Source organism: Maylandia zebra, linkage group LG15, assembly GCF_041146795.1.
Source record: "Maylandia zebra isolate NMK-2024a linkage group LG15, Mzebra_GT3a, whole genome shotgun sequence".
Taxonomy (NCBI): Eukaryota; Metazoa; Chordata; class Actinopteri; order Cichliformes; family Cichlidae; genus Maylandia; species Maylandia zebra.
This window is the reverse complement of record NC_135181.1, coordinates 27,717,929-27,742,530: the sequence shown is the minus strand read 5'-3', so window position 1 is coordinate 27,742,530 and position 24,602 is coordinate 27,717,929. Positions and strand designations below refer to the sequence as shown.

General features: G+C 41.9%; 1 non-coding gene across 1 annotated transcript; it reads right to left on the bottom strand.

Moving 5' to 3' along the window:
* Positions 1-171: 171 nt before the first annotated feature.
* LOC101478301 (NACHT, LRR and PYD domains-containing protein 3) lies at positions 172-21,039 on the bottom strand. The gene is made up of 16 exons (XR_013093230.1): positions 18,610-21,039; positions 17,850-18,023; positions 16,082-16,128; positions 15,380-15,909; positions 14,649-14,692; positions 13,067-13,104; positions 12,368-12,429; positions 12,003-12,058; positions 7,606-7,640; positions 7,191-7,252; positions 3,812-3,867; positions 3,332-3,546; positions 2,349-2,614; positions 2,091-2,204; positions 1,881-2,022; positions 172-648 (listed from the first exon to the last, which is right to left on the bottom strand). It is a non-coding gene; the product is annotated as an NACHT, LRR and PYD domains-containing protein 3 (transcript).
* Positions 21,040-24,602: the final 3,563 nt, after the last annotated feature.

Sequence of the window (24,602 nt, the reverse complement as noted above, 5' to 3'; positions counted from 1 at the left end):
CACCTATGTGACGGTCACTGACCAATCACATCCGTTAGCCTCAATGGCATCTCATTCTGAGGTGCCTGATGGTTTGAGGTCACACACTGATGATGGTAGTGGTTTTATTTCAGGTTCAGGAAAAAACAACAAAAAGAAACCATAAAAATATATCAGAGACAGACAACTGAATAATTAGAGCTCTGATTTATTATCTCTCTGAGCACGCTCACAAGGAAAACAGATGACAAAAATATACAAAACCAAGAAACAAACAACAAAAATTAGGCCTTCATTTTAAATTTACCAAACGCAGACAGCAGTACAGCTTTACAATAACTTCATTAAAGAACAGTCGCAGCTCATCTTAGCTCAGGTGCAGGGTTTCAGAAAGGTATGGATCCAACTCACGGAGGCCATCAATCAGGGATGAGCTGGCTTCTTCTCCTTTGTTTCGCACCACATCTATCACATCTCGAGCTCGGTCAGCTCTGGGTTTGATTCTGGCTGAATCCATTTCTTCCTTATTTATAATTCCCTGTTGGAGCAGGCTGTCCAGCAGCTGGTTCACAGTCGAATCTGACACTTGATCCACAAACTGCTTCCGAACTGCAAACAGATGCTTGTCTGGTGGGAGGATCTGGGGAGTTGACTGACTGCGTGTTCTTTCTGGGGGCAGGAAGCAGGAAAACTATGTTCAGTAACTTGAAGTGAAGGTGTGACAGAGCTTGTGAGTATGTGATACTGCTTTGTGCACAGAGTAACCTGCAGATACACACCTGCTAAACATCTGGTGCTGTTAAGTGGTGACATACTGACACTGTTGTGCGGCTTGTGTCTTGTGTATTAAAAACACATTTGATGTTTGGGGTTTTTTGTGTATGTCCAGCACACTATTAGACTAGTCTTCTAAAAACTTCCAGAGGACAATATAATGGAGTTTGCCCTGACAGCGTTCATTTTTGGTAGTAAAATGATTCAGGTGAACAGGAACACATCGATAACTAACAGATGTTTTCTGCGCTTTAGGTTTTCTTGTTTTCGGTGCCTTCTGACAGTCAGTTGTTGATCAGGCACCCGGGTGGACATCTCACTGACTGACACTGTTTATGTACTTTGCCTCACCTATTTCTCTTGTTTCCTCTATCTGTGTGTGTGTGTGTGTGTGTGTGTGTGTGTGTGTGTGTGTGTGTGTGTGTGTGTGTGTGTGTGTGGTCTGTTTGTTTCAGGGGCAGAGCTCACCCGACTTCCTGCTCTTTTGCTGCACACCTGTGAGATATTGCTGATTACTCACCTGACCGCTGATGGCCTCATTATCGGTGTCCTATTTAGAATGGAGGCTGTACTTTACTGCGCTTGTGTCCAGGATTCCCACCAGTGCATGAAGTTTAGCTTTTCACTTTAAACCTGCTGCCAGTCCTGTTCTGTTTTACTAGCTTGAGTGTACAATTTTAGACAATAATCTTAGAGTTACATTTGCAAACTTCACCCTCCCTCCAAAACCTAACTGATATTTAATTTACGTCTACAGTTAAAGCAGTGCTCTTCATTGTATTTTTGCAAAACCATCGCAGTCAGAACTTGGCATGTCATCTGCTGACTCCCTATTTGGTGAGCCTAGACACTCTGGTTTAACAGCCATACTGATCAATTTCTGGAATTTGGACTGTTCTGGACCCTCAGCTGTGCCTTACTCTTGGCATTTAGAATCTAAAGGAGCCTTTGGGCCTGGACAGTGCAAATGATGCCAGAATGAGAGTTGATAAAAGAACATCACAGCATGTTTTAAATGGGAGTAAATCACGAATGAAGGAAATAAGGCATACTAAAAAGGCACACTCATATATCACTCATAATTTCTAATTGAATGTCAGGCGGAGTGATGTAGATATAGGTTTTACCTGGTAGATCAATAGTGCATTTCCAGACATCTGTGTTTGTTTGGCCTTGGATTGTTATTGTGACTTCTTCAGTGTCTGCAGGAAGGCGGATCTGAAATGTTGGAGGGTAGTTTGTTCCAAAGTCCAGGTCAAAATCTTCTTCCTACAAAGCAGGACCACAGCATGAGTTTCATAACCACAAGGAGTAGTTTAATTAACAGAAGTACTTACTGGAGGCTGGACTTTATAGGCAACTGGACAGAGAACAGTGTATCTGTGATCTTTGATGAGTTTACATTTGGAAGGCGCTTGGATGAAGTTAGCATCTCTGTATTTCACCCTGACCTTTAAAAGACCATTTTAATTAGAAGGCTTATCCAAAATAGATCAGTGTTACCTATTCATCATCAGTACAAAACCGTTTACTACATATCTCAGCAGCTCTGTCAAACGTTAGGGCTGAGTGAGAAGCTTTTCATAGATCTTTACCTCTTCCACTGGGATGTTGCTTGTCAGGAGAAGCACATTGAGGTTTTGTCTCTGTGTTCTAAAGTTTATTGGTTCAAGGAACAGCAAAACCTGACCCGAAACTGGTTTGTCCTTGTTCCAAAACCTCTTTATGTTCCAGACGAGGCCAAAGGAAGAGAGGTGAGTAACTTCCACGATCACGTGAGTGTCTGTGATCTTTCGAGGCTTGAGGACCTTCATTTTACCAGCAGAGATGTGGACTACAGACAGACAGTCGGAAAGCAGAGCTGTGAAAACACAAAGCCATCAGACATCTGTTTGACTCCCAAAACCTCCTTACAGTGACAGTGAATCTGATTTTAGATATAAAGCCTTGATATGGTGTCCACGGTCAGATAAAGAATCAAACACTGCTTAGAAATCAGTCGTTGGGTTTCCTTGGCTTCTGCACATTGTTTATTACAGAGGTCTTAAAAAGACCACTCAAAGGTTTCCAATCAGGTTTGTATCAAGCGTGGATTCATCAACAGCACCGACTGCTCAGGAAATAAGTGAGCAGCCGAAACTTCTTATTAAAAATGAATAAATCTTCTTCAGTTATTCTGAAAAATTAAGTTTGTTTCTTGCAATGGCACAGATGTTTCTCCTTACATCCCTCCCATCCTAAGGTCTGTGCTACCACCTAATTGTTACTGTAATTGTACAGTGTGGTTCATAATTAGGCAGACATTTTAACTGTCCACAATGGGAAAGTTGGAGGATCATTTATGGCTGCTCTTAGTAGAGGTCCTGCTTCTCTACATTCTGCTTAACAGTGGTGGCTGAGTGGATGTGAAATAAAAAATATTAGTGAGATCTGCAGGATGTCTGGATTAAAATGTTTGTCAGGCAAACATCAGCAATGGTCAGTCAGCAGAAAAATACCAAATTCTATAGCCAGTAGGGGACGCCATCAGAACTATGGATTAACAGTTGTGTCATGTCATGAGCAGTGCTTTGCTCACCTTCCTGTGGTTCACAGTGTGGGAGGTGAAGCTGACGGATTGCATCCTTTGAACTCTCAATATTGAAAAGCGGGCTTGCAGCCTTTTTATTGGCTGGATGGAGGAGGTCCTCATCCCATTGGACAATCCTGTACAGCAGCTCTGCTTCCTGACTTATATTAAACATGACTCCAGTCAGAGTACACAGGAACACACCTGGACTAGGACACCTGAAACTATGTGACACAGAGGATCTGAATGACCACTGCAAACCTGTTAAACCCAAATATCTGAAAATGGATCTGTAAATTAGAGCTGTTACCTCGCGTCATATCACATGCGTACGTTCTATAACTGGTTGGCTTTATATTAAACATACAACAACTGCTACAAGCAGAGATTACTTTATTGTGATACTAGTCATGTGGTTGTTAGTCTAATGAAAAGAAGACGTTACCAGAGAGGCTGTAAACAGGGGAGATGTGGATTTCTTTTCATTACCTGTAACAGATTCGTGCAGACTCTGTTTGAACTGCAGGCATGAAGCTTGTTGGAGACTAGAATTCAGAAAGCAACATCATCAGCTAGCTAGACCAATAACCTGACTGAGTGTTCAGTGAAGAAACAAATTTAGCTGATGTACACGCTGTGAATTATAGGAAAACTGCATGAAAATCGTAATAGAAAAAACCCAAATAAACCAGTCAGAGAGAGCAAGAACCTCAAACCTACTATCTGCACTGAGCAGCTAAGCAACTCACACAAAACACCTGAATGACCACAGAAGACAGCTAAAGGTCATGATGACTGCTTTATTACCACAGTTAGAAAAACAATTTCACAACATCTAACCAAGTCAGGAACTTTGCAGGTGGGCCATTTATATGGATACACCGTAATAAAATGGGAATGGTTGTCTGTGCTGTTTGTGGCACATTAGTATATGTGAGGGGGCAAACTCCTCAAGATGGGTGGTGACCATGGTGGCCATTTAGAAGTCGGCCATCTTGGATACAACTTTTGTTTTTTCAATAGGAAGAGGGCCATGTGACACATCAAACTTATTGGTAATGTCACAAGAAAAACAATGGTGTGCTTGGTTTCAACGTAACTTTATTCTTTCATGAGTTATTTACAAGTTTCTCTTTGTTCACAGCCATTGACATGTCGAAGAGGTTAACACGTGAGGAGCAGACCGAAATTGTGTTGATATCTGGTGAACGCAGTAACCAGGTCATTGTAGCAGATTTCAATGTAAGACACCCTACGAGACCACCCATCTCCCATGCTACAGTTAGCAAGCTGCTTGCTAAGTTTCGTGAAACTGGTTCAGTGTTGGATTTGCAAGAAAACTGTCACTAATGAAGAAACATCAGTGGCTGTCCTAGCTTCATTCAGCAAGAGCCCACAGCGTAGCACTCGCTGCATGTCACTGGAGAGTGGCATTAGTCGAACATCCCTTCGGCAGATATTAGCTACTCACAAATGGCACCCTTACAAACTCCAGCTACTGCAGTAAGGATGACCCAGATCGGCGCACAGAATTTGCAGAATGGGCAAAACAAATATTGGAACAGGACCCTCGGCTCACACAGAAGATTTTGTTCAGTGATGAGGCAAACTTTTATGTGAATGGTGAAGTTAACAAACAAAACCACCGCTATTGGTCTGACACTAACTCACATTGGATGGATCCCTCCAATACTGTTGGAACAACAAAAGTGATGGTTTGGTGTGGTATATGGGGTACAACGCTAGTGGGTCCATTCTTCATCAATAGAAACCTCAAGGCCACTGGATATTTGAAATTGCTACATGATGATGTGTTTCCCTCTTTATGCACTGAAGCTGGCACGTTCCCTGAGTTTTTCCAGCAAGATGGTGCACCACCACAATATGGGTGCCAGGTCCGAGCATTCCTAGATGAACAGTTTTCTGGAAAGTGGATTGGTCATCGTGAGCCAGTTGAATGGCCCCCAAGGTCTCCCGATCTGAAGGCAATTGTCTATGGTGTGAAGATACGAGATGTGCAGCACCTGAAACTACAGATACTGGATGCCTGTGCTGGCATTTCTCCTGCGGTGTTGCTATCAGTGTGTGAAGAGTGGGAGAAGAGGGTTGCATTGACAGTCCAACACAATGGGCAGCACACTGAACTAGAGATGGCACGATACCACTTTTTTATGTCCGATACCGATACCGATATCATAAATTTGGATATCTGCCGATACCGATATGAATCCGATATAGTGTTTTTTAATCAACAAAACTGTTTTTTTTAAATATCTTGCTGCATTTTGTATAAGTTCATACTCAAGTTTAAAACAACAACTACACTAAAGCTATTCTGTTATACCTGTATGCAAAAAAAAATACATTTCATAGTTCAGCAATACTGATCAATCTAACAAACTTAAACCTACACCATCCTCCCTATTCTGGTATTTTAAAGAGTACTTAGCGTAAATATTAAGCAACCTAACTAATAGGGTTCCAACTCCCAGCAACAACAAAAATAAATAAATAAAAAATAGGGAACCACCCCTCACGCTCCACCTCATGATGCTTAATCGACGTAATCAACCTTAATTTGATGCAGTGTGAAAAAATAAATGCACAGAAATCAATTATTTTTCAAGAAATATTAAATAGATTCAACATCTTTCTTCAACAAAATTGCAGACTGCACAGATGGTACCTTCCCAAAGGAAAAAGTACTATAGCTTACTAGGGTATATATATTAGACTTAATAGTCACTATATACAGTAATTGACTTCTATTCATTTTACATCAAATTAAAACTTTGGGTGTAAGATTCGGATAATTATTTATTAAAAGCTAGACATTTTAAATGAGAATAAGAAAGAAAAATATGTCTTTGTGCCCCCTTTTCCCTGTTAATGCCCTATCGGCCCCCCTGGCTAAACTTTGCTAGATCCGCCCCTGCAGTTACCAGCCGTCAGCTACGTAGAAAAAGATCCTCGAGTAGAAAGTAATAATAAATAAATTCTAACAACAGCTGATCAAGCTTAAACGTGCTGCTGTTGTTCAGCCGCTGGTTTCCTCTTTCTGGTGCAAAGTGGGCCAAAAACAAACCAGAGAGACGGACTCGCGACAGAAAAGCCGATCAGCTGATCATTAAGCAGTTTCATGATTGAAGTAGCAGCCAGAAGAGGCATATATCGTTTGGTAAGCTTAACGCAGGAATGCTTTACAAACATTCAGAGATGGACTTACACACTTGCTTTACTTCTCTCGGGGATAACTTTGTCGGAGATGAAATGCCAGGTTGCTAGCGAAGCTCCACATGCTATCCACCGACAGGTCCCGCATGCCACAGCCGCTCTATCACGTGATGCATACTGCTCCGACGTGCTAACGTTCTGAGGTGAGTTACGGCGTGTTGCAAGTTTTGTGAAGTGCTTTCGTGATATTTAATGGATCGGATTACATTTTTTATTTTTCTCCGATATCCGATCCAGTAATTTAGGTCAGTATCGGACCGATACCGATACGTAATATCGGATCGGTCCATCTCTACACTGAACACATATCAGAAACTTGTAAATAACTCATGAAAGAATAAAGTTACGTTGAAACCAAGCACACCATTGTTTTTCTTGTGACATTACCAATAAGTTTGATGTGTCACATGGCCCTCTTCCTATTGAAAAAACAAAAGTTGTATCCAAGATGGCCGACTTCTAAATGGCCACCATGGTCACCACCCATCTTGAGGAGTTTGCCCCCTCACATATACTAATGTTCCACAAACAGGACTTTAATATCACCAACCATTCCCATTTTATTACGGCGTATCCATATAAATGGCCCAACCTGTATATCAGGAACGTCAGGACCTGGTCATTGTTCTCTCACCTCCATCACGTCCTCCTGATCTGTTTCTGCTGTGGTATGATCCAGTTCGAAACCAGAGTCCACTAAGGTTAGAAGACAAAAAGCTGACATCACAAAGGTTTTGCAGCTTTTTATGCATCATTTCCTTCTACTTGAAAATACATTTCATTCATTAAGATCAAGGCTGAACCGTGACCTTCCAAGTAAATCATCGTAAAACATGAAATACACACATGTAGATTATCAAATTATCAGATTAACCTCGACTGTTCTGAACGTGACTGTCTTCTCATGGTTTTAGATCTTAAACATGTGAGTAGAATGTCTTTTCCAGAGCTTTAAACTAAATCTCTTATAAATATTTCTGTGGTGAGTTTAGGACACAAACATTTATAATCATTTAATACGTTCTTGATAACTGAGTTTCAGTACTCACAGGTGTCTGTGGATCTCATTGTTTTCTCCTGCAAACTGCAGACACAAGCACAACACCCACAGTTAAAGAGTTAAATGGTAAATGGCCTGCATTTGTATAGCGCTTTACTTAGTCCCTAAGGACCCCAAAGCACTTTACACTACATTCAGTCATTCACCCATTCACACACTGGCAATGGCAAGCTACACTGTAGCCACAGCTGCCCTGGGGCGCACTGACAGAGGTGAGGCTGGCTGACACTGGCGCCACCGGGCCCTCTGACCACCACCAGCAGGTAATCATGGGGTTAATATCTTGCCCAAGGATATTTGGCATGCACCCAGGGGGCAGCCTGGGATCGAACCACCGACCTTCTAATTAGTGGCTGACCTGCTCTGCCACCTGAGCTACAGCCAGGTTAAGAGAACGATTAAGTTTGAACTAACTTTATTAATGCTACCCATGAGAATCCCAAATAACTATTGTCTCTTATCTCTGCCCTGGATTGCAGCGCCACAGTAACCAAACTGGAACTAAACTGCAAAGGGGTCAGTTTTACCCCCTTCACATTTTAAACTGTGCATGACTCACATAAAATGAATCTTCTTCTTTCAGTTGCTCCTTTATTCGACAGTGGACAATCCACATGTCTAATTTGCAACAGATATTTTTGTTGGATGAACTTTCTAACTCCTCCCATCCAGGGACTTGTCTCTGGCTGTATCCCAATTCAGGGTCTGCAGCCTTAAAGTACGCATTTCAAGGCCGATTACGTCACAGCGGCGCGCCGAAGGCTGTCCCAATTCAAAGGCTGCTCGAAATGCGGCCCTGAAATGCGTCCTTCATTTCCCTGAATTTTAAGGCTGTGGCAGTGTAGACTTTGTGGCCCAACATATCCCAGAATGCATAGCGCGGCGGTGGGTGTGGATAATTTTGCCGGAAAAAAAAAACGGCGGATGAGGGGCGCCCGAAGAGTAAACTTTAAGTAAGTACTGAATATTATGTCACTTATTTATGTGCAAATGTTTAATGATGAAGAACATTAAAACATTACTGTTGGCCACATGTCGGCAAAGTTATGTGACATTAGTGACGTTTGTACTAACTTGGTTTTAAAGCCTTTACTTTAAAATATACGCCGTTCAATAGCTGAGCTTAATCCTACAGAGAATGATCAAAGCTCATGTAGAAAGAAACAAACAAATGAACAAAAGATTTCTCCTTCATTTCTGTCAAACAAAGCTGTATGACACGTTTCCAGCTGTTAGTATCATGGTTGCTAGGCAACCTGGGCACTGGGCAGCGCAACGGAGGCTAGAGCGTCCCATTTCACAAGCCTCGCACTTCTGGCCTTAGCGGTCTTTGAGTACGTGGCCCTTGAGGATCGTTGAGGCTACGTACTTTAAGGCTGCAGACCCTGAATTGGGATACAGCCTCTCTTCCTGGTCTTTAACCAGGAATATTGGTATTTGGTGTACGGAATCACAAAACATTTCCAAAATACTGATCAAACTGACTGCACACTTTACTACAAGGGCAGCTGGATAGTGTAGTGGTAAGACCACACACCTTTGGAGCGGAAGTTGCAAGTTTGATTCCCTCCCAGTATCCAGTAAGGGTCCTGACTAGGCCCCCCACGCCAAACACCATGGCCTGGAATGGCACGGCTACATCTGCAGCCTGTCTGCAGCTCGGACACAACACATTTCACTGCATGTTGTACTCTTTATGAATATGTATGTGACCACTAAAGCTCGTTTCTCGTTTCTTCCAAGGTGCCGTCTTTTAGGTTTGATAGATATAATAACTAGAGAGGGAACTGGAGAGATGAAATAATGATTTTTATGACTTGTTTTTTTAAATAGTATTTGCATATTATGCAGATGTCAGTCAGCACATGGATGGTGGTGGCTTTAATTATAAAGGCTCATTTCAAAATGTATAAACAACCGACCTCCAAATGTGTGGAAACCACTGCTGTCAATTCAATTTATTTATATATTAAATTTTATTTATATAACGCCAAATCACACCAAAAGTCGCCTCAAGGCCCTTCATAGATACAGAGAAAAACCCAACAATCATATGACCCCCTATGAGCAAGCACTTTGACGACAGCGGCAAGGAAAAACTCCCTTTTAACAGGAAGAAACCTCCAGCAGAACCAGGCTCAGGGAGGGGCGGCCATCTGCTGCGACCGGTTGGGTTGAGAGAAAGAAGACAGGATAAAGACATGCTGTGGAAGAGAGACAGAGATTAATAACAGGTATGATTCACTGCAGAGAGGTCTATTAACACATAGTGAGTGAGAAAGGTGACTGGAAATAAAAAACTCAATGCATCATGGGAATCCCCCAGCAGCCTACGTCTATTGCAGCATAACTAAGGGAGGATTCAGGGTCACCTGGTCCAGCCCTAACTATATGCTTTAGCAAAAAGGAAAGTTTTAAGCCTAATCTTATAAGTAGAGATAGTGTCTGTCTCCCAAATCCAAACTGGAAGCTGGTTCCACAGAAGAGGGGCCTGAAAACTGAAGGCTCTCCTTCCCATTCTATTTTTAAATACTCTAGGAACAACAAATAAGCCTGCAGTGTGAGAGCAAAGTGCTCTAATGGGGTGATATGGTACTACAAGGTCATTAAGATAAGATGGGGCCTGATTATTTAAGACCTTGTATGTGAGGAGCAGGATTTTCAATTCAATTCTGGATTTAACAGGAAGCCAATGAAGGGAAGCCAAAACAGGAGAAATATGCTCTCTCTTTCTCCTTGTCAGTACTCTTGCTGCAGCATTTTGGATTAGCTGAAGGCTTTTCAGGGAGTTGTTAGGACTTCCTGATAATAAGATTACAGTAGTCCAGCCTGGAAGTAATAAATGCATGAACTAGTTTTTCAGCGTCACCCTGAGACAGGATATTTCTAACTTTAGAGATGTTGTGCAAATGGAAGAACGCAGTCTTACATGTTTGTTTAATATGTGCGTTGAAGGACATATCGAATGGAAGAATAGAATAGAATAGAATAGAATAATCCTTTAAGTGTCCCACAAGGGGAAATTTGGTTGTAACAGCAGCCAGAAAGACACATATACAAACAAACAGTACACAGGACACAGAACAGAAACATAAACAATTTGTCTTACATATTTATATATCCTGGTCAAAAATGACTCCAAGGTTCCTCACAGTGTTGCTGGAGGCCAAGGTAATGCCATCCAGAGTAAGAATCTGGTTAGATACCATATTTCTAAGAATTTCAGGGCCGAGTACAATAACCTCAGTTTTATCTGAATTAAGAAGCAGAAAGTTAGCGGCCATCCAGGTCTTTATGTCTTTAAGACATTCCTGCAGTTTAACTAATTGGTGTGTGTTATCTGGCTTCATGGACAGATAGAGCTGTCCATGAAGGTTTAACTACAGCCTGCATAGCAGTGAAAATTTATGCTATGTCTTCTAATGATGCTGCCTAAGGGAAGCATGTATAGTGTAAACAGAATTTGGTCCTAGCACCGAAACCTGTGGAACTCTATAATTAACCTCAGTGTGTGAAGAGGACTCTCCATGTACATGTACAAATTGGAGTCTATTAGATAGATATGATACAAACCACTGCAGCACAGTACCTGTAATACCTGGAGCATGTTCTAATCGCTCTAATAGGATATTATGGTCAACAGCATCGAATGCTGCACTAAGGTCTAGCAGGACAAGCACAGAGATGAGTCCACTGTCAGAGGCCATAAGAAGATCATTTGTAACCTTCACTAAAGCTGTTTCTGTGCTGTGATGAGCTCTGAAACCTGACTGAAACTCTTCAAATAAGCCATTCCTCTGCAGATGATCTGTTAGCTGTTTGACAACTACTCTTTCAAGGATTTTTGATATGAAAGGAAGGTTGGAGATTGGGCTATAATTAGCTAAGACTGCTGGGTCTACAGATGGCTTTTTGAGTAAAGGTTTAACTACAGCCAGCTTGAAGGCCTGTGGTACATAGCCAATTATTAGAGATGATTTGATCATATTTAAGAATTAATAATTAATTAAGAATTAATTAATGGCAGGACTTCTTTGAGCTTGTAACAAGCTGCCAAACATCAGAAAAACTGTGAGCAACTGTGTAGCTGAAAATTCAAATAACTCTAGCAACATGCATTACGTCACAGCAACACTGAAGAGTCAGTGCTGAGATTAAGGTCCTGACACACTCAGGTGTTGTTTGTGTTCATTCTGTGGGGAGAAAAATGACCACGTTTATACAATGCAATCGTGTTATGGCAGGAACTGTCCACTCAACTTTTTGTTTGCATGATCGTCTAACAGGAACATAATGGCACATCAGGGTGCTGAAGTTAGTCTAATTTAAAGAAAACATTACCTGATGGGCTGTAAAAAGGTGGAGGTGTGGATTTCTTGTCATTACCTGTAGAAGATTCGTGCAGACTCAGTTTGAACTGCATGTTGGAAGCTTGTTGGAGACTAGAATTCAGAAAGGAACATGATCAGGACTTTTAGGACCAATAACCTGACTGAGTGTTGAGTGAAGAAACAAACTTAACTCTAGCATGCTGTTCACAAGGATACAGGACTGGAATTACACATTCAAGTTGGAACAGGTGCAGAGCTAAAAGCAGCTTGGTAACACAAACATCTGCGCAGTGATGGAATAAAACCAACTTCTACTGTGAGTGAATTTTCATTGCTGATGGCCTCTTTGTCACCAAGCTGCAGCAGGTATTTTACAAATCTATGATCAGGAACGTCAGGACCTGGTCATTGTTCTCACACCTCCATCACGTCCTCTTGATCTGTTTCTGCTGTGGTATGATCCAGCTCGAATCCCGAGTCCACTGAGGTTAGAAGACAAAAAGCTGGCATCACAAAGGTTTTGCAGCTTTTTATGCATCATTTCCTTCTACTTGAAAATACATTTCACTCATTAAGATCAAAGCTGAACCATCAAGTAAATCATGGTAAATGGCCTGTATTTGTATAGCGCCTTACTAGTCCCTAAGGACCACAAAGCGCTTTACACATTCAGTCATCCACCCATACACATTCACACACTGGTGATGGCAAGCTACATTGTAGCCACAGCCACCCTGGGGCGCACTGACAGAGGCGAGGCTGCCGGACATTGGCGCCACCGGGCCCTCTGACCACCACCAGTAGGCAATGGGTGAAGTGTCTTGCCCAAAGACACAACGACCGAGACTGTCCAAGTTGGGGCTCGAACCGGCAACCTTCCAATCACAAGGCAAACTCCCAACTCTTGAGCCACGATCATCGTAAAAAAGAACACATGAAATACACACATTCAGATTATCGGACTAACCTTGACTGTTCTTAACGTGACTGTATTCTCATGGTTTTCGATCTTAAACATGTGAGGAGAATGTGTTTTCCAGAGCTTTAAACTAAATACAAAAACACACTTTTTAACTAGATTTATTGATGACAGAACTCAGTACTAGTTTCAGCACTCACGTGTGTCTCTGGAAGTTGTACTCGACCTCTCTGGGACACTGCAGACACAAGCACACTAACAGGTAAAGGCTCAAGTGAAAACTGACTACATTTTTGTGGTGGGGTGTGGCCTGCGGTGCCGTGCAGAGGAGGCGGACGCACCTGCACGGCATCTGCAATCACGCCCCGCCGAATTAAATATTGTACTGGGTCCTGTGGTTGGCGTTGTTGTTGCTGCAGCTCTGTGTGTATTGTGGACAGCAACCGTCAAAGCTTTAATAAAAAGCATCAAAATGCCACTGGGTCTGCCGTGTATGTTTACAATTTCGTTTGAATTAACTTTATTAAATCTTCCAATGAGGATCTCAAATAACCAGTGCAGTCAACCACCGCCTATTCGTGGTTCAGTATTTATGGATTCGCCTATACATGGAGTTTTCTGTGGAGCGTAACTCCAAATGATTTGTTGCCCTTTTCTATTGCACTTTTGTGGCAAGCAGTGCCTAACTGGTCCAGGAGGTAAAATCTGAATGGACTATTGATGTAGCATGACAACTGGTTTTATCACTTGGTCATAGGATTTGTTTGGGTGTCATCATGAGAGTGCTCTAGTGGAAACTCTTCCATGGAGTGAATCACCGGTGGCAGCGGGCCTCACAAGAATGCCCTGCTGTCTTCTCCTCCCTAGAGTCAGTGTCGGGCGACCACATGTCACCACTGAGCACAGCACAAACACTACACACCACCAAAGGTCGTGAACGCATCCCCACACACTGCCCCAACAGGTTATTAAATCTGTCCCCAGAATTAAGGGATGCCTCAGGCACAAGCTGACTGCAGTCTTTACTATATGAAAAGCCTTCAGCTAATCCAAAATGCTGCAGCAAGAGTGCTGACAGGGACTAGAAAGAGAGAGCATATTTCTCCTGTTTTGGCTTCCCTTCATTGGCTTCCTGTTAAATCCAGAATTGAATTGAAAATCCTGCTCCTCACATACAAGGTCTTAAATAATCAGGCCCCATCATATCTTAATGACCTTGTAGTACCATATCACCCTATTAGAGCACTTCGCTCCCGCTCTGCAGGCCTACTTGTTGTTCCTTGAGTATTTAAAAGTAGAATGGGAGGGAGAGCCTTCAGTTTTCAGGCCCCTCTTCTGTGGAACCAGCTTCCAGTTTGGAAGCAAACCTCTACAGTGGCCTGAAAAACTTCCAGGAAGGCCTGGGGTCCTCTCCCTCCTTCAGCCAGTTCCTCTCCCTCCATCAGCCAATGGAGCATCACCACTTTGCCCACCGATGTAGAACAAGGTACAATACACAGAAAATATAGAAACAACACACAAACAAGAATCCACAATGCCCACTCAAAGTAAAACCTGAATGGACTGTTGATGTAGAGTGTGCCAACTGGTCATCAAAATAACTTCACTGTCTTTACTGCCCTCTATCAGGTCTCCAGCAATATACCCACAAAGTATGAGTTAGATCAACAGGTGTTGAGCAAACTGCTCCTCTGTTCAATGAAGTCTGAATGAAAGTGTATGGATAAGCTATGCTTCAGTTTAACAAGCATAACCCAGTTGAATTTTTATTTATTTTATTACCTGTCTGAAAGTTTTCTATCCCAAGTCAGTTTACCTCTTGCATCCTGAAAAGGATAAAGGCACAACATTAGTATCAGGATATAAGATGGGAAGAAGAATTACTCAACTTTGTTCTCATAGACACAGAGGCAGACAGAATGATTTAGTACATAATGTAAATACTCTTTGTCTGTAGCAAAAATATTAAGCATTAGATCAAATATTAACAATACGGTGCCCATAGGATACTACTAATACTGCCCATCAACCTTCCCAGGGTATGGCTGCCAAAGGTGCTAGCAGGATGACTGCACACCAAAGCTGTTTTTTTCTTTTCTTCTAATCTTGGCTGCTCCCTTTATGGTTGACACAGTGGATCATCTGCCTCCATCTCACACTATCCCTAGCATCCTTCCCTGCCACTCCAATCATCTGCATATCCTCTCTCGCCGTGCATAAACTTGTGGTCTTGCTCCTTTCCTCTAACCTATTAGACTGCACACCAAAACAGTTTGCCCTTCAAATTCCTTTCTGTGACTGCATTGAGAGTAGCTATATTTTAACAGAGATTTTTAATTAATGCATTTTTAATTTCTAAATAAAGAGGAAGATAAAATAAAGGGACTTTAATGATGTGGATAGTCTATGTATTTGTGAATTAGAAAACGTGTTTCTGAGTGAAAGAGACCCATGTGCAGACAGAATTATCTGCTCTACGGCCTTTCTAATGGATGAGGCTACTCATACTCAACTGCACACAGAGACACTGAAGAACCAGGTGACCAGAACCCAAATCCAGGGTACAGAAGCTCAGTGAATGTGGTGCTGAAGGTGTGGAGGTGGATCAGAGTGTCGGAGGAGACTCTGTAGAAGGACAGAGTGCCACCAGGACAGTCCACATACACCCCTACTCTGTGAGAGACCGAGGAGGAGGTGGAGGAGATGAATGCTGTTTCATCATTGTGCCAGACATGGTAACAGGCGTCATCAGAGCACCTCAGACTCCAGGACTGATCATTGCTTCCAAACCTGCATCCATTACTGCTTCCTTTCTTTTTTATTCCTCGGTAACTCACTGATAAATCAACCTTCCCTCTCCACTCCACCTCCCAGTAACATCGACCAGTCAGACCATTTCTACAGAGCAGCTGAGGAAGCTCAAATCTGTCATGATGGTCAGGATATGACTGATCCTCCTTCACCAATGTCATTTTCCTGTTGTTGTCAGACAGCTTGATCTTTGTATGTATTGTGTTTGCGCTGGGTGTGGGTTCACAGATATCTAAGGAGAACAAACACAATACAGCTGCAGTTACTCATCCATCATCTGTTCATTGATTGACTCTTTGATAATGACTACTGACATCACAGATGTGAATGAGTGATGTGACAGTTTAAAGATGGTTGAATGTGTGCTGCTTTGTATTCATGAATCACATCAAAAACACGCTTACACTTCCTCAGACCTGGTCTCAACCATCGGACTCCAGCAGGCCTCAACCTAAAGGTAGGAGGGGGGTCAGACCACCTCAGTGTATTTCACACATCAACATTACATGTATTTGTAATACATACAATGCAATAATGGTTGTCTAATAGACTCTATTGTGTTCATGTAAATGGGGATTCTTTTTCACAATCAAAGGGAAATTACACTAAGGTAATTATGGAGTTCAGGGTTCCATGCTAGGACTGTGCTAAAATGGTAAATGGCCTGTATTTATATAGCGCTTTACTAGTCCCTAAGGACCCCAAAACGCTTTACATATCCAGTCATCCACCCATTCACGCATACACATTCACACACTGGTGATGGCAAGCTACATTGTAGCCTACAGCCACCCTGGGGCGCACTGACAGAGGTGAGGCTGCCGGACACTGGCACCACCGGGCACTCTGACCACCACCAGTAGGCAATGGGTGAAGTGTCTTGCCCAAGGACACAACGACTGAGACCGTCGGAGCCAGGGCTCGAACCGGCAACCTTCAGATTACAAGGCGAACTCCCAACTCTTGAGCCACGATCATGCAAATGTAAGACTGTGCTAGTCTTACATTTGATCAGTATCTCTAACATTAGAACCATCTTCACTCAGAGTGAAGCTAAAAAACTAGTTTGTGCATTTATTACTTCTACTCTGGACTATATACTTGAGGGGTCAGGTGAAATGTGTGTAGGGTGACAGTCAGTGGCGGGGCCCTGTGGTTTTGTACCCAGCTACTAAGGCTGACTTGAATGGAACTTGAGCTGCTGCATGAGGTTGAGAGATACTAGTTAGATATAGTCAGGCTCACTGCAGTGCATGGCTTGGGCTCTGGAATTAATCTCCTGGGAAGGGGTTGAACTCTGCTCCAGTCTGGAGTAGCCCTCAGTCGGCAGAGATGCCCGATACAGGCCTTTCCCAACAGTCACTGTTGGGAAAGGCCTGCCTGATCCAATCCGACCTCGAGTGGTGTTCTGTTATTGGACTTCTGTGCAAATTACACTTTATCCATAACAAACGCTGACCGTCAACAACAATAATAATCGTATTATCAGATTCTGGTGAAGAGAGGTGCCAAGCTGTCAATTGATCACCACTTGGTAGTGAGTTGGATTAGGTGGCAAGGGAGGATGCTGGACAGACCTCGCCCTCCTAAATGTATAGTGAGGGTGTGATGGGAACAGCTGGCAGGGAATGGACCATATTCTGCTGTGGGACTTCAGAGGCAGGTAACAGGTACAAGGAGGCCAAATGGAATGCAGATTCGGCAGTAGCTGAAGCAAAGTAGCAAGACGATTTTGGTGACGCAGAGGAAAAAGACTTTTGATCTGCCTTGAAGAGGTTCTGGCAAACCATTAGGCAACGTTATAAAAATAAATCTAACAAATAATGACAAATTAAATGACCTTTTGAAATAATTATATCCTAATCAATAACACTAATAAAAGTTGCAGGAAGTGAAAATACAAAAGAGGTATTCTTCAGCCTGGAGTCTTCTTTTAGCATATGTGGATCACCCCAAACTGAGTAAGCCAATTTTTGTTCTTGGAGTTGCTTGAAGACATGCTACACACATACATTCATATCCAATTAGTACTTTTACTGTCATGAAAAGAAAAACGTTTGCTACTTGTGTGATTGTTCATGTAACACGTTTGTTCAGCATGATGGACAGGCTGAGTAAAGGAAAGGGATTGACTATCACACACTGTCTGTGGGTGTACCAGACCTCCCATACCTAAGGTTTTTCAGTTTCGATTGTTGGTCCTCTAGTCTAGCTGACAGCAGAGCCACTCCTGAGTCGCCTGGATGATTATAACTCAGGTCAAGGTCTCTCAGATGGGAAGGGTTAGATCTCAGAGCTGAGGCCAGAGAAGCACAGCTGTCCTTTGTGATAAGACAACCTGAAAGACTGGAGGCAAACAAAACAACACAAGACTCTTGTTCACTCCTCGAACACAAGCAAAAGAAAATACTTTAATTCACTTTTCTTCTCATTCGATCAAACAGGTTGATTCCATCAAAATAAATACTAAGCAGAGAAAAACTTCAGAGTCCTTTCTGAATACTTCTTAAATAAAAAATAAAAATAAAATAAAAAAACAAGGTGACTCAGTTATATAAAAATATTTTTTAAGTCCCGACACTAAGCTTGGCAGATTTGTTTGGCCAAACATATACCACTTCCTCAATAAAGAATTAAGCATTAAATTGAAAAAAAAAAAAAAAAACAATAAGTGGGAGTGCTTGGTACTTGTACCTCACAAGATAATCCCTCCATCTTTTATTTTAATCACTTAAGTTAAACAGGTAATGAAGAAAATGGATGGATAGATTAATTACAAAATAAAAATAATGGAAATAAATCCAGAAATTAGTGATGAAGTTTAGTAAACCGTCATTTGACAATTGACATTAGAAAAGACAATCCTAACCAAGGTAGAAGTTTTTTAAATTATGAAAATTAGCTTTCAGTTATCTTTTTAATGTTACTTGACCTCAGAGTTTCCAGTTTGCATTGTGGATTCTTGAGTCCTGCGGACAGAAGCTTCACGCCAGGGTCCTGCAGGTCATTGTTACTCAGGTCCAGCTCTCTCAAGCTAGAAGACTGGGAGCTGAGAACTAAGGACAGAGTTTTACAGCTTCTCTCTGTAAACTTACAAAAGCTCAGACTGAATAGAAAATGACAAGAAAAAGAAAAAGAAAGAAGAAATTAAGTTTCAGTCAGTACCAGCACATTTGAATCACCAGGACTAAACAGGATCTCTAAACACTTACAGTGCTTTCCTAGTTACTTTGACCACTGGCAGCAGCCTCAGAAGAGCCTCCTCTGAAGCAGAGTATTTCCTTAGGTCAAAAACATCCAGACCTTCTGATGACAGTAAGATGAAGACCAGAGCTGACCACTGAGCAGGAGACAGTTTTTGTTTTGAAAGACTTCCTGAACTCAAAGACGTTTGGATCTCCTTCCATAGAGAACAATCATTAATTTCATTCAGACAGTGGAACAGATTAATGCTTCTTTCTGCAGACAGATTCTCACTGAGCTTCTTCTTGATGTACTGGACTGTTTCCTGACTGTTCAGTGAGCTATTTCCTGTCTGTGTCAGTAGATCCTGTAGAAGAATCTGATTGGTATGAAGTGAAAGACCCAAGAGGAAGCGAAGGAACAAATCCAGGTGTGCATGTGGACTCTGTAAGGCCTTATCCACAGCACTCTGGTGGAGATTTTTCCTTTTAGGTTTATTTTGCAAAAGTTTAGACCACCAGGATGTTTGCTGTTTTTCTAGCAGGTTGACTCCAGAGTTGATGAAGGTCAGATGGACATATAGAGCAGCTAGAAACTCCTGAACACTCAAATGGATGAAGCAGAACATCTTGTCCTGGTATAGCCCTCTCTCCTCTTTAAAGATCTGTGTGAACACTCCTGAGTACACCAAGGCTGCTCTGACATCGATGCCACACTCTGTCAGGTCTGATTCATAGAAGATCAGGTTTCCTTTCTGCAGCTGATCAAAAGCCAGTTTTCCCAGAGACTCGATCATTTTCCTACTCTCTGGACTCCAATGTGGATCTGTCTCAGCTCCTCCATCATACTTGACTTTCTTCACTTTGGCCTGAACCACCAGGAAGTGGATGCACATCTCAGTCAGGGTTTTGGGCAGCTCTCCCCCCTCTCTGGTTTTCAGTACATCCTCAAGCACTGTAGCAGTGATCCAGCAGAAGACTGGAATGTGGCACATGATGTGGAGGCTTCGTGATGTCTTGATGTGGGAGAAGATCTTGGTTACCTGGTTCTTATCACTGAATCTCTTCTTGAAGTACTCCTCCTTTTGTGGGTCAGTGAATCCATTGAGCTCTGTCACCATGCCAACATACTCAGGAGGGATCTGATTGACTGCTGCAGGTCGTGTGGTTATCCAGAGGCGAGCAGAAGGAAGCAATTTCCCCCTGATGAGGTTTATGAGCAGCACATCCACTGAGGTGGACTCTGTAACATCAGTCAGAATTGTAGTTTTGTGGAAGTCAAGAGTAAGTCGACACTCATCCAGACCATCAAAGATGAATACAACCTGGAAGTCTTCAAAGCTGCAGATTCCTGCTTGTTTGGTTTCAGGAAACAAGTGATGAATAAGTTCTACCAAGCTGAACTTTTTCTCTTTCAGCACATTCAGCTCTCTGAAAGTGAATGGAAACATGAACTGGATGTCCTGGTTGGCTTTGTCTTCAGCCCAGTCCAGAGTGAACTTCTGTGTTAGGACTGTTTTCCCAATGCCAGCCACTCCCTTTGTCAGCACTGTTCTGATTGGTTTATCTTTAACAGATGAGGCTTTAAAGATATCTTCTTGTCTGATTGTTGTTTCTGGTCTGTCTGGTTTCCTGGATGCTGTTTCAATCTGTCTGACCTCATGTTCATCACTGACCCCTGCAGTCCCTCCCTCTGTGATGTAGGGCTCTATGTAGATCTGATTCAGAAGGGTTGGGTTTCCTGCTTTAGCGATTCCTCCAAACACAAACTGGATCTTCTTCTTCAGGTTAGGCTGACACTTTAGAAGAAACTCTGAGTAAAATAACAACACATATTTAGATAATATGAAGCTTATGTGTAAGTTCATTAAGTGTTATGTCCCAGGTCATGATTTTGTGTGTTGTCTTTGGTCGTCACACCCAGTGTTGGGAAGGTTACTTTTAAAATGTATTCCAGTACAGATTACAGAATACATGCTCCAAAGTGTATTTTGTAACGTATTCCGTTACTTTACTCAATGAGAGTAAAGCAGAGCTTCCCAAAGTGTGGGGTCCGCCCCCTAGGGGGGGCACAGAGCCATTGAAGGGGGAACACGGTATGAAAAGGAAAAAAAAACAACAACGCTTGGACACTGCTAGCACGGGGCGCCCACACAAACGCAAAGCAGGAGATGAAGCATAGCTGAATATGTTTCCAAACCAACTTCATTCTAAGTCAAAGACTAGAAAATATGGTGAAGCATGTCGTTCCCTTTGGCTTCACCTGCACAAGTGCCAGGGTAGGTCTCTCCTGCATAATTGGTTTTCCCTTCATCTGGAGCAGCGCTGGGCTGTTTAAATCAGGGACAAACAGTATCCCACCTTCTTGATTTTTAGTTCCCAAACACTTGTTGTAATGACAAACTACTGCTGACATTTTGGAGATGTTAGTTCTTTATACAGTAAAGTTATAGTGGGATACAAATAATATCAGGCTGATCCTGCCACGATTTGTTCCCCCTGTCTAAATCACAGACAAACAGTATCCTACAGTTGTTTATGTCTTTGAACCCATTTTGCACTGAGAGGCATTTTTTGAAAAATGTATTGATAGCAATGTTGAATATTATTACACAGGGAAAAAAACAACTACACGTAAAATAAACAGGTGTCATAATCATAATTTGTTTGGGCTTCCACTGGCGTGGAATTACCAAAAATAGAGAGGGCGTAGACTAATATATGAAACAGCAAAAGACCGCTGTGTAATCCATTTATTTTAACAAAGTAGCTGTATTCTGAATACCACCTTTTTAAAGGTGTAATGGTGTTAACTGTGACGGAATACAGTTAGTCATATTTTGTATTTTAAATACGTAACGGCAGTACATGTATTCCGTTTCTTCCCAACACTGGTCACACCTGAGGGTGGCGTTGTTCGTTTTCTTTGCTGTTTGTGCTTATGTAAGTTCCAGGTAGACACTGACCATTAGTTGAAGGTAAGGTAAGTTAGTTCCATTTCAGATTCTAGAGCCTTTTTTTGTTATCTTGGTCATGCCCACCCTGACGCTTGCTTCTTACGGAGCCACTCCTTTGTTGCCCGGGCGGTGTGTTTTGGATCATTGTCATGTTGGAAGACCCAGCCTCGTTTCATCTTCAAAGTTCTCACTGATGGAAGGAGGTTTTGGCTCAAAATCTCACGATACATGGCCCCATTCATTCTGTCCTTAACACGGATCAGTCGTCCTGTCCCCTTGGCAGAAAAACAGCCCCATAGCATGATGTTTCCACCCCCATGCTTCACAGTAGGTATGGTGTTCTTGGGATGCAACTCCGTATTCTTCTTCCTCCAAACACGACGAGTTCAGTTTATACCAAAAAGTTCTACTTTGGTTTCATCTGACCACATGACATTCTCCCAATCCTCTGCTGTATCATCCATGTGCTCTCTGGCAAACTTCAGACGGGCCTGGACATGCACTGGCTTCAGCAGCGGAACACGTCTGGCACTGCGGGATTTGATTCCCTGCCGTTGTAGTGTGTTACTGATGGTGACCTTTGTTACTTTGGTCCCAGCTCTCTGCAGGTCATTCACCAGGTCCCCCCGTGTGGTTCTGGGATCTTTGCTCACCGTTCTCATGATCATTTTGACCCCACGGGATGAGATCTTGCGTGGAGCCCCACATCGAGGGAGATTATCAGTGGTCTTTTATGTCTTCCATTTTCTGATGATTGCTCCCACAGTTGATTTTTTCACACCAAGCTGCTTGCCTATTGTAGATTCACTCTTCCCAGTCTGGTGCAGGTCTACAATACTTTTCCTGGTGTCCTTCGAAAGCTCTTTGGTCTTGGCCATGGCGGAGTTTGGAGTCTGACTGTTTGAGGCTGTGGACAGGTGTCTTTTATACAGATGATGAGTTCAAACAGGTGCCATTCATACAGGTAACGAGTGGGGGACAGAAAAGCTTCTTACAGAAGACGTTACAGGTCTGTGAGAGCCAGAGATTTTCCTTGTTTGAGGTGACCAAATACTTATTTTCCACACTAATTTACGAATAAATTCTTTACAAATCCTACCATGTGAATTCATGGATTTTTTTTTCACATTCTGTCTCTCACAGTTGAAGTGTACCTCTGGTGCAAATTACTGACCTCTGTCATCATTTTAAGTGGGGGAACTTGCACAATCGGTGGCTGACTAAATACTTTTTTGCCCCACTGTAGATCCAGAGAGCAGATTCCTAATTGTCAAACTATCTATACTTAACCAAAAGCTATGTATCGTAAGTATAAATGTTGATGACCCCTCATTCTTTCACGGTTTTTTTAGTACACTCTCCGAACACCTAGATTGCACAATTGTTCTTGGGGGAGACCTCAACCTGGGACTAAATGAAGAAATGGATAGGCTCAATACAGCAGGAACTCAGCGTAATTGGCAGTCCACAAATATAATCAAACAGTATATGAGCGACTTTGGTCTTTGTGATGCATGGCGCTCCCTTCACCCCAACAGTAAGGAATATTCTTTCTTCTCACATGTTCATCACTCTTACTCTCGTCTGGATTATTGTCTGGTCAGCAGCTCACTGCTGAGTAACATTTCAGACACTGAGATTCATCCTATAGCTGTCAGCAATCATGCTCCTGTATCTTTAACACTAATACAGAAGAATAATACTACACCAAGTAAAAACTGGAGATTTAATACATCACTACTTAAAGATGAAGAGTTTATCAAATACTTTAAAAAAGAATGGACTTTATATTTAGGCTTTAATGACATTCCTGGAACAGCATCAGCACGGAAAGCCGTGATTAGAGGTAAAATATTCTCTTTCTCATCACATAAGAAGAAAGAAGAAAACAAAAATATTCAGGAAATAGAAAAAAACATCAAATTCTTAGAAAAAGCCTATGTGTCACACCAAGATCAAGAAATATTAAACAAAATACGTAAGACAAAACTAGAATTAAATGAAATTATTAATAAAAAGACTAAATTCTTAGTACAAAGACTTTGCGTGCAAAATTATGAACACGGTAACAAATCCGGAAAATTTCTTGCTAACCAGTTAAAAATCAATAAAGAAAAAACAACTATATGTGCTGTTAAAGATTTATCTGGGAATATAATATATGATCTTAAGAAAATAAACAAATTTTTTAGTGATTTCTATGAAACTTTATATACACAACAAATAAACCCATCTAAAAATGAAATTGATCAATTTCTCGACAACATAACTCTTCCAAAATTATTAGACACCCAAGGAATGGCACTGGATTCGCCACTAACACCAGGTGAACTCCAGGAAGCTCTGATAAGTATGCCCAATAATAAGGCTCCAGGTGCAGACGGTTTTCCAACAGATTTTTATAAAGAATTCTGGACGATTCTGGCACCAGTTTTTCACAGGATGTTGCAGGAAATCAAAGAAAATGGTAGACTACCACCAAATATGAACTCTGCAAATATCAGTCTCTTACTAAAACCAGGGAAAGACCCTGTATTTCCCTCAAGCTATCGTCCAATATCCCTTATTAATCTAGACCTTAAAATAATCTGCAAAGCTCTCTCAAAAAGATTAGAGAAAATAACCCCCTTTTAATTCATCCTGACCAAACTGGTTTCATAAAAGGTAGGCACTCATCAACAAATACACGTAGATTACTTAATTTAATAGACTACTCATGCAGTAAAAACATTGAAACCATAATATTTTCTTTAGATGCGGAAAAAGCATTTGACAGAGTTAACTGG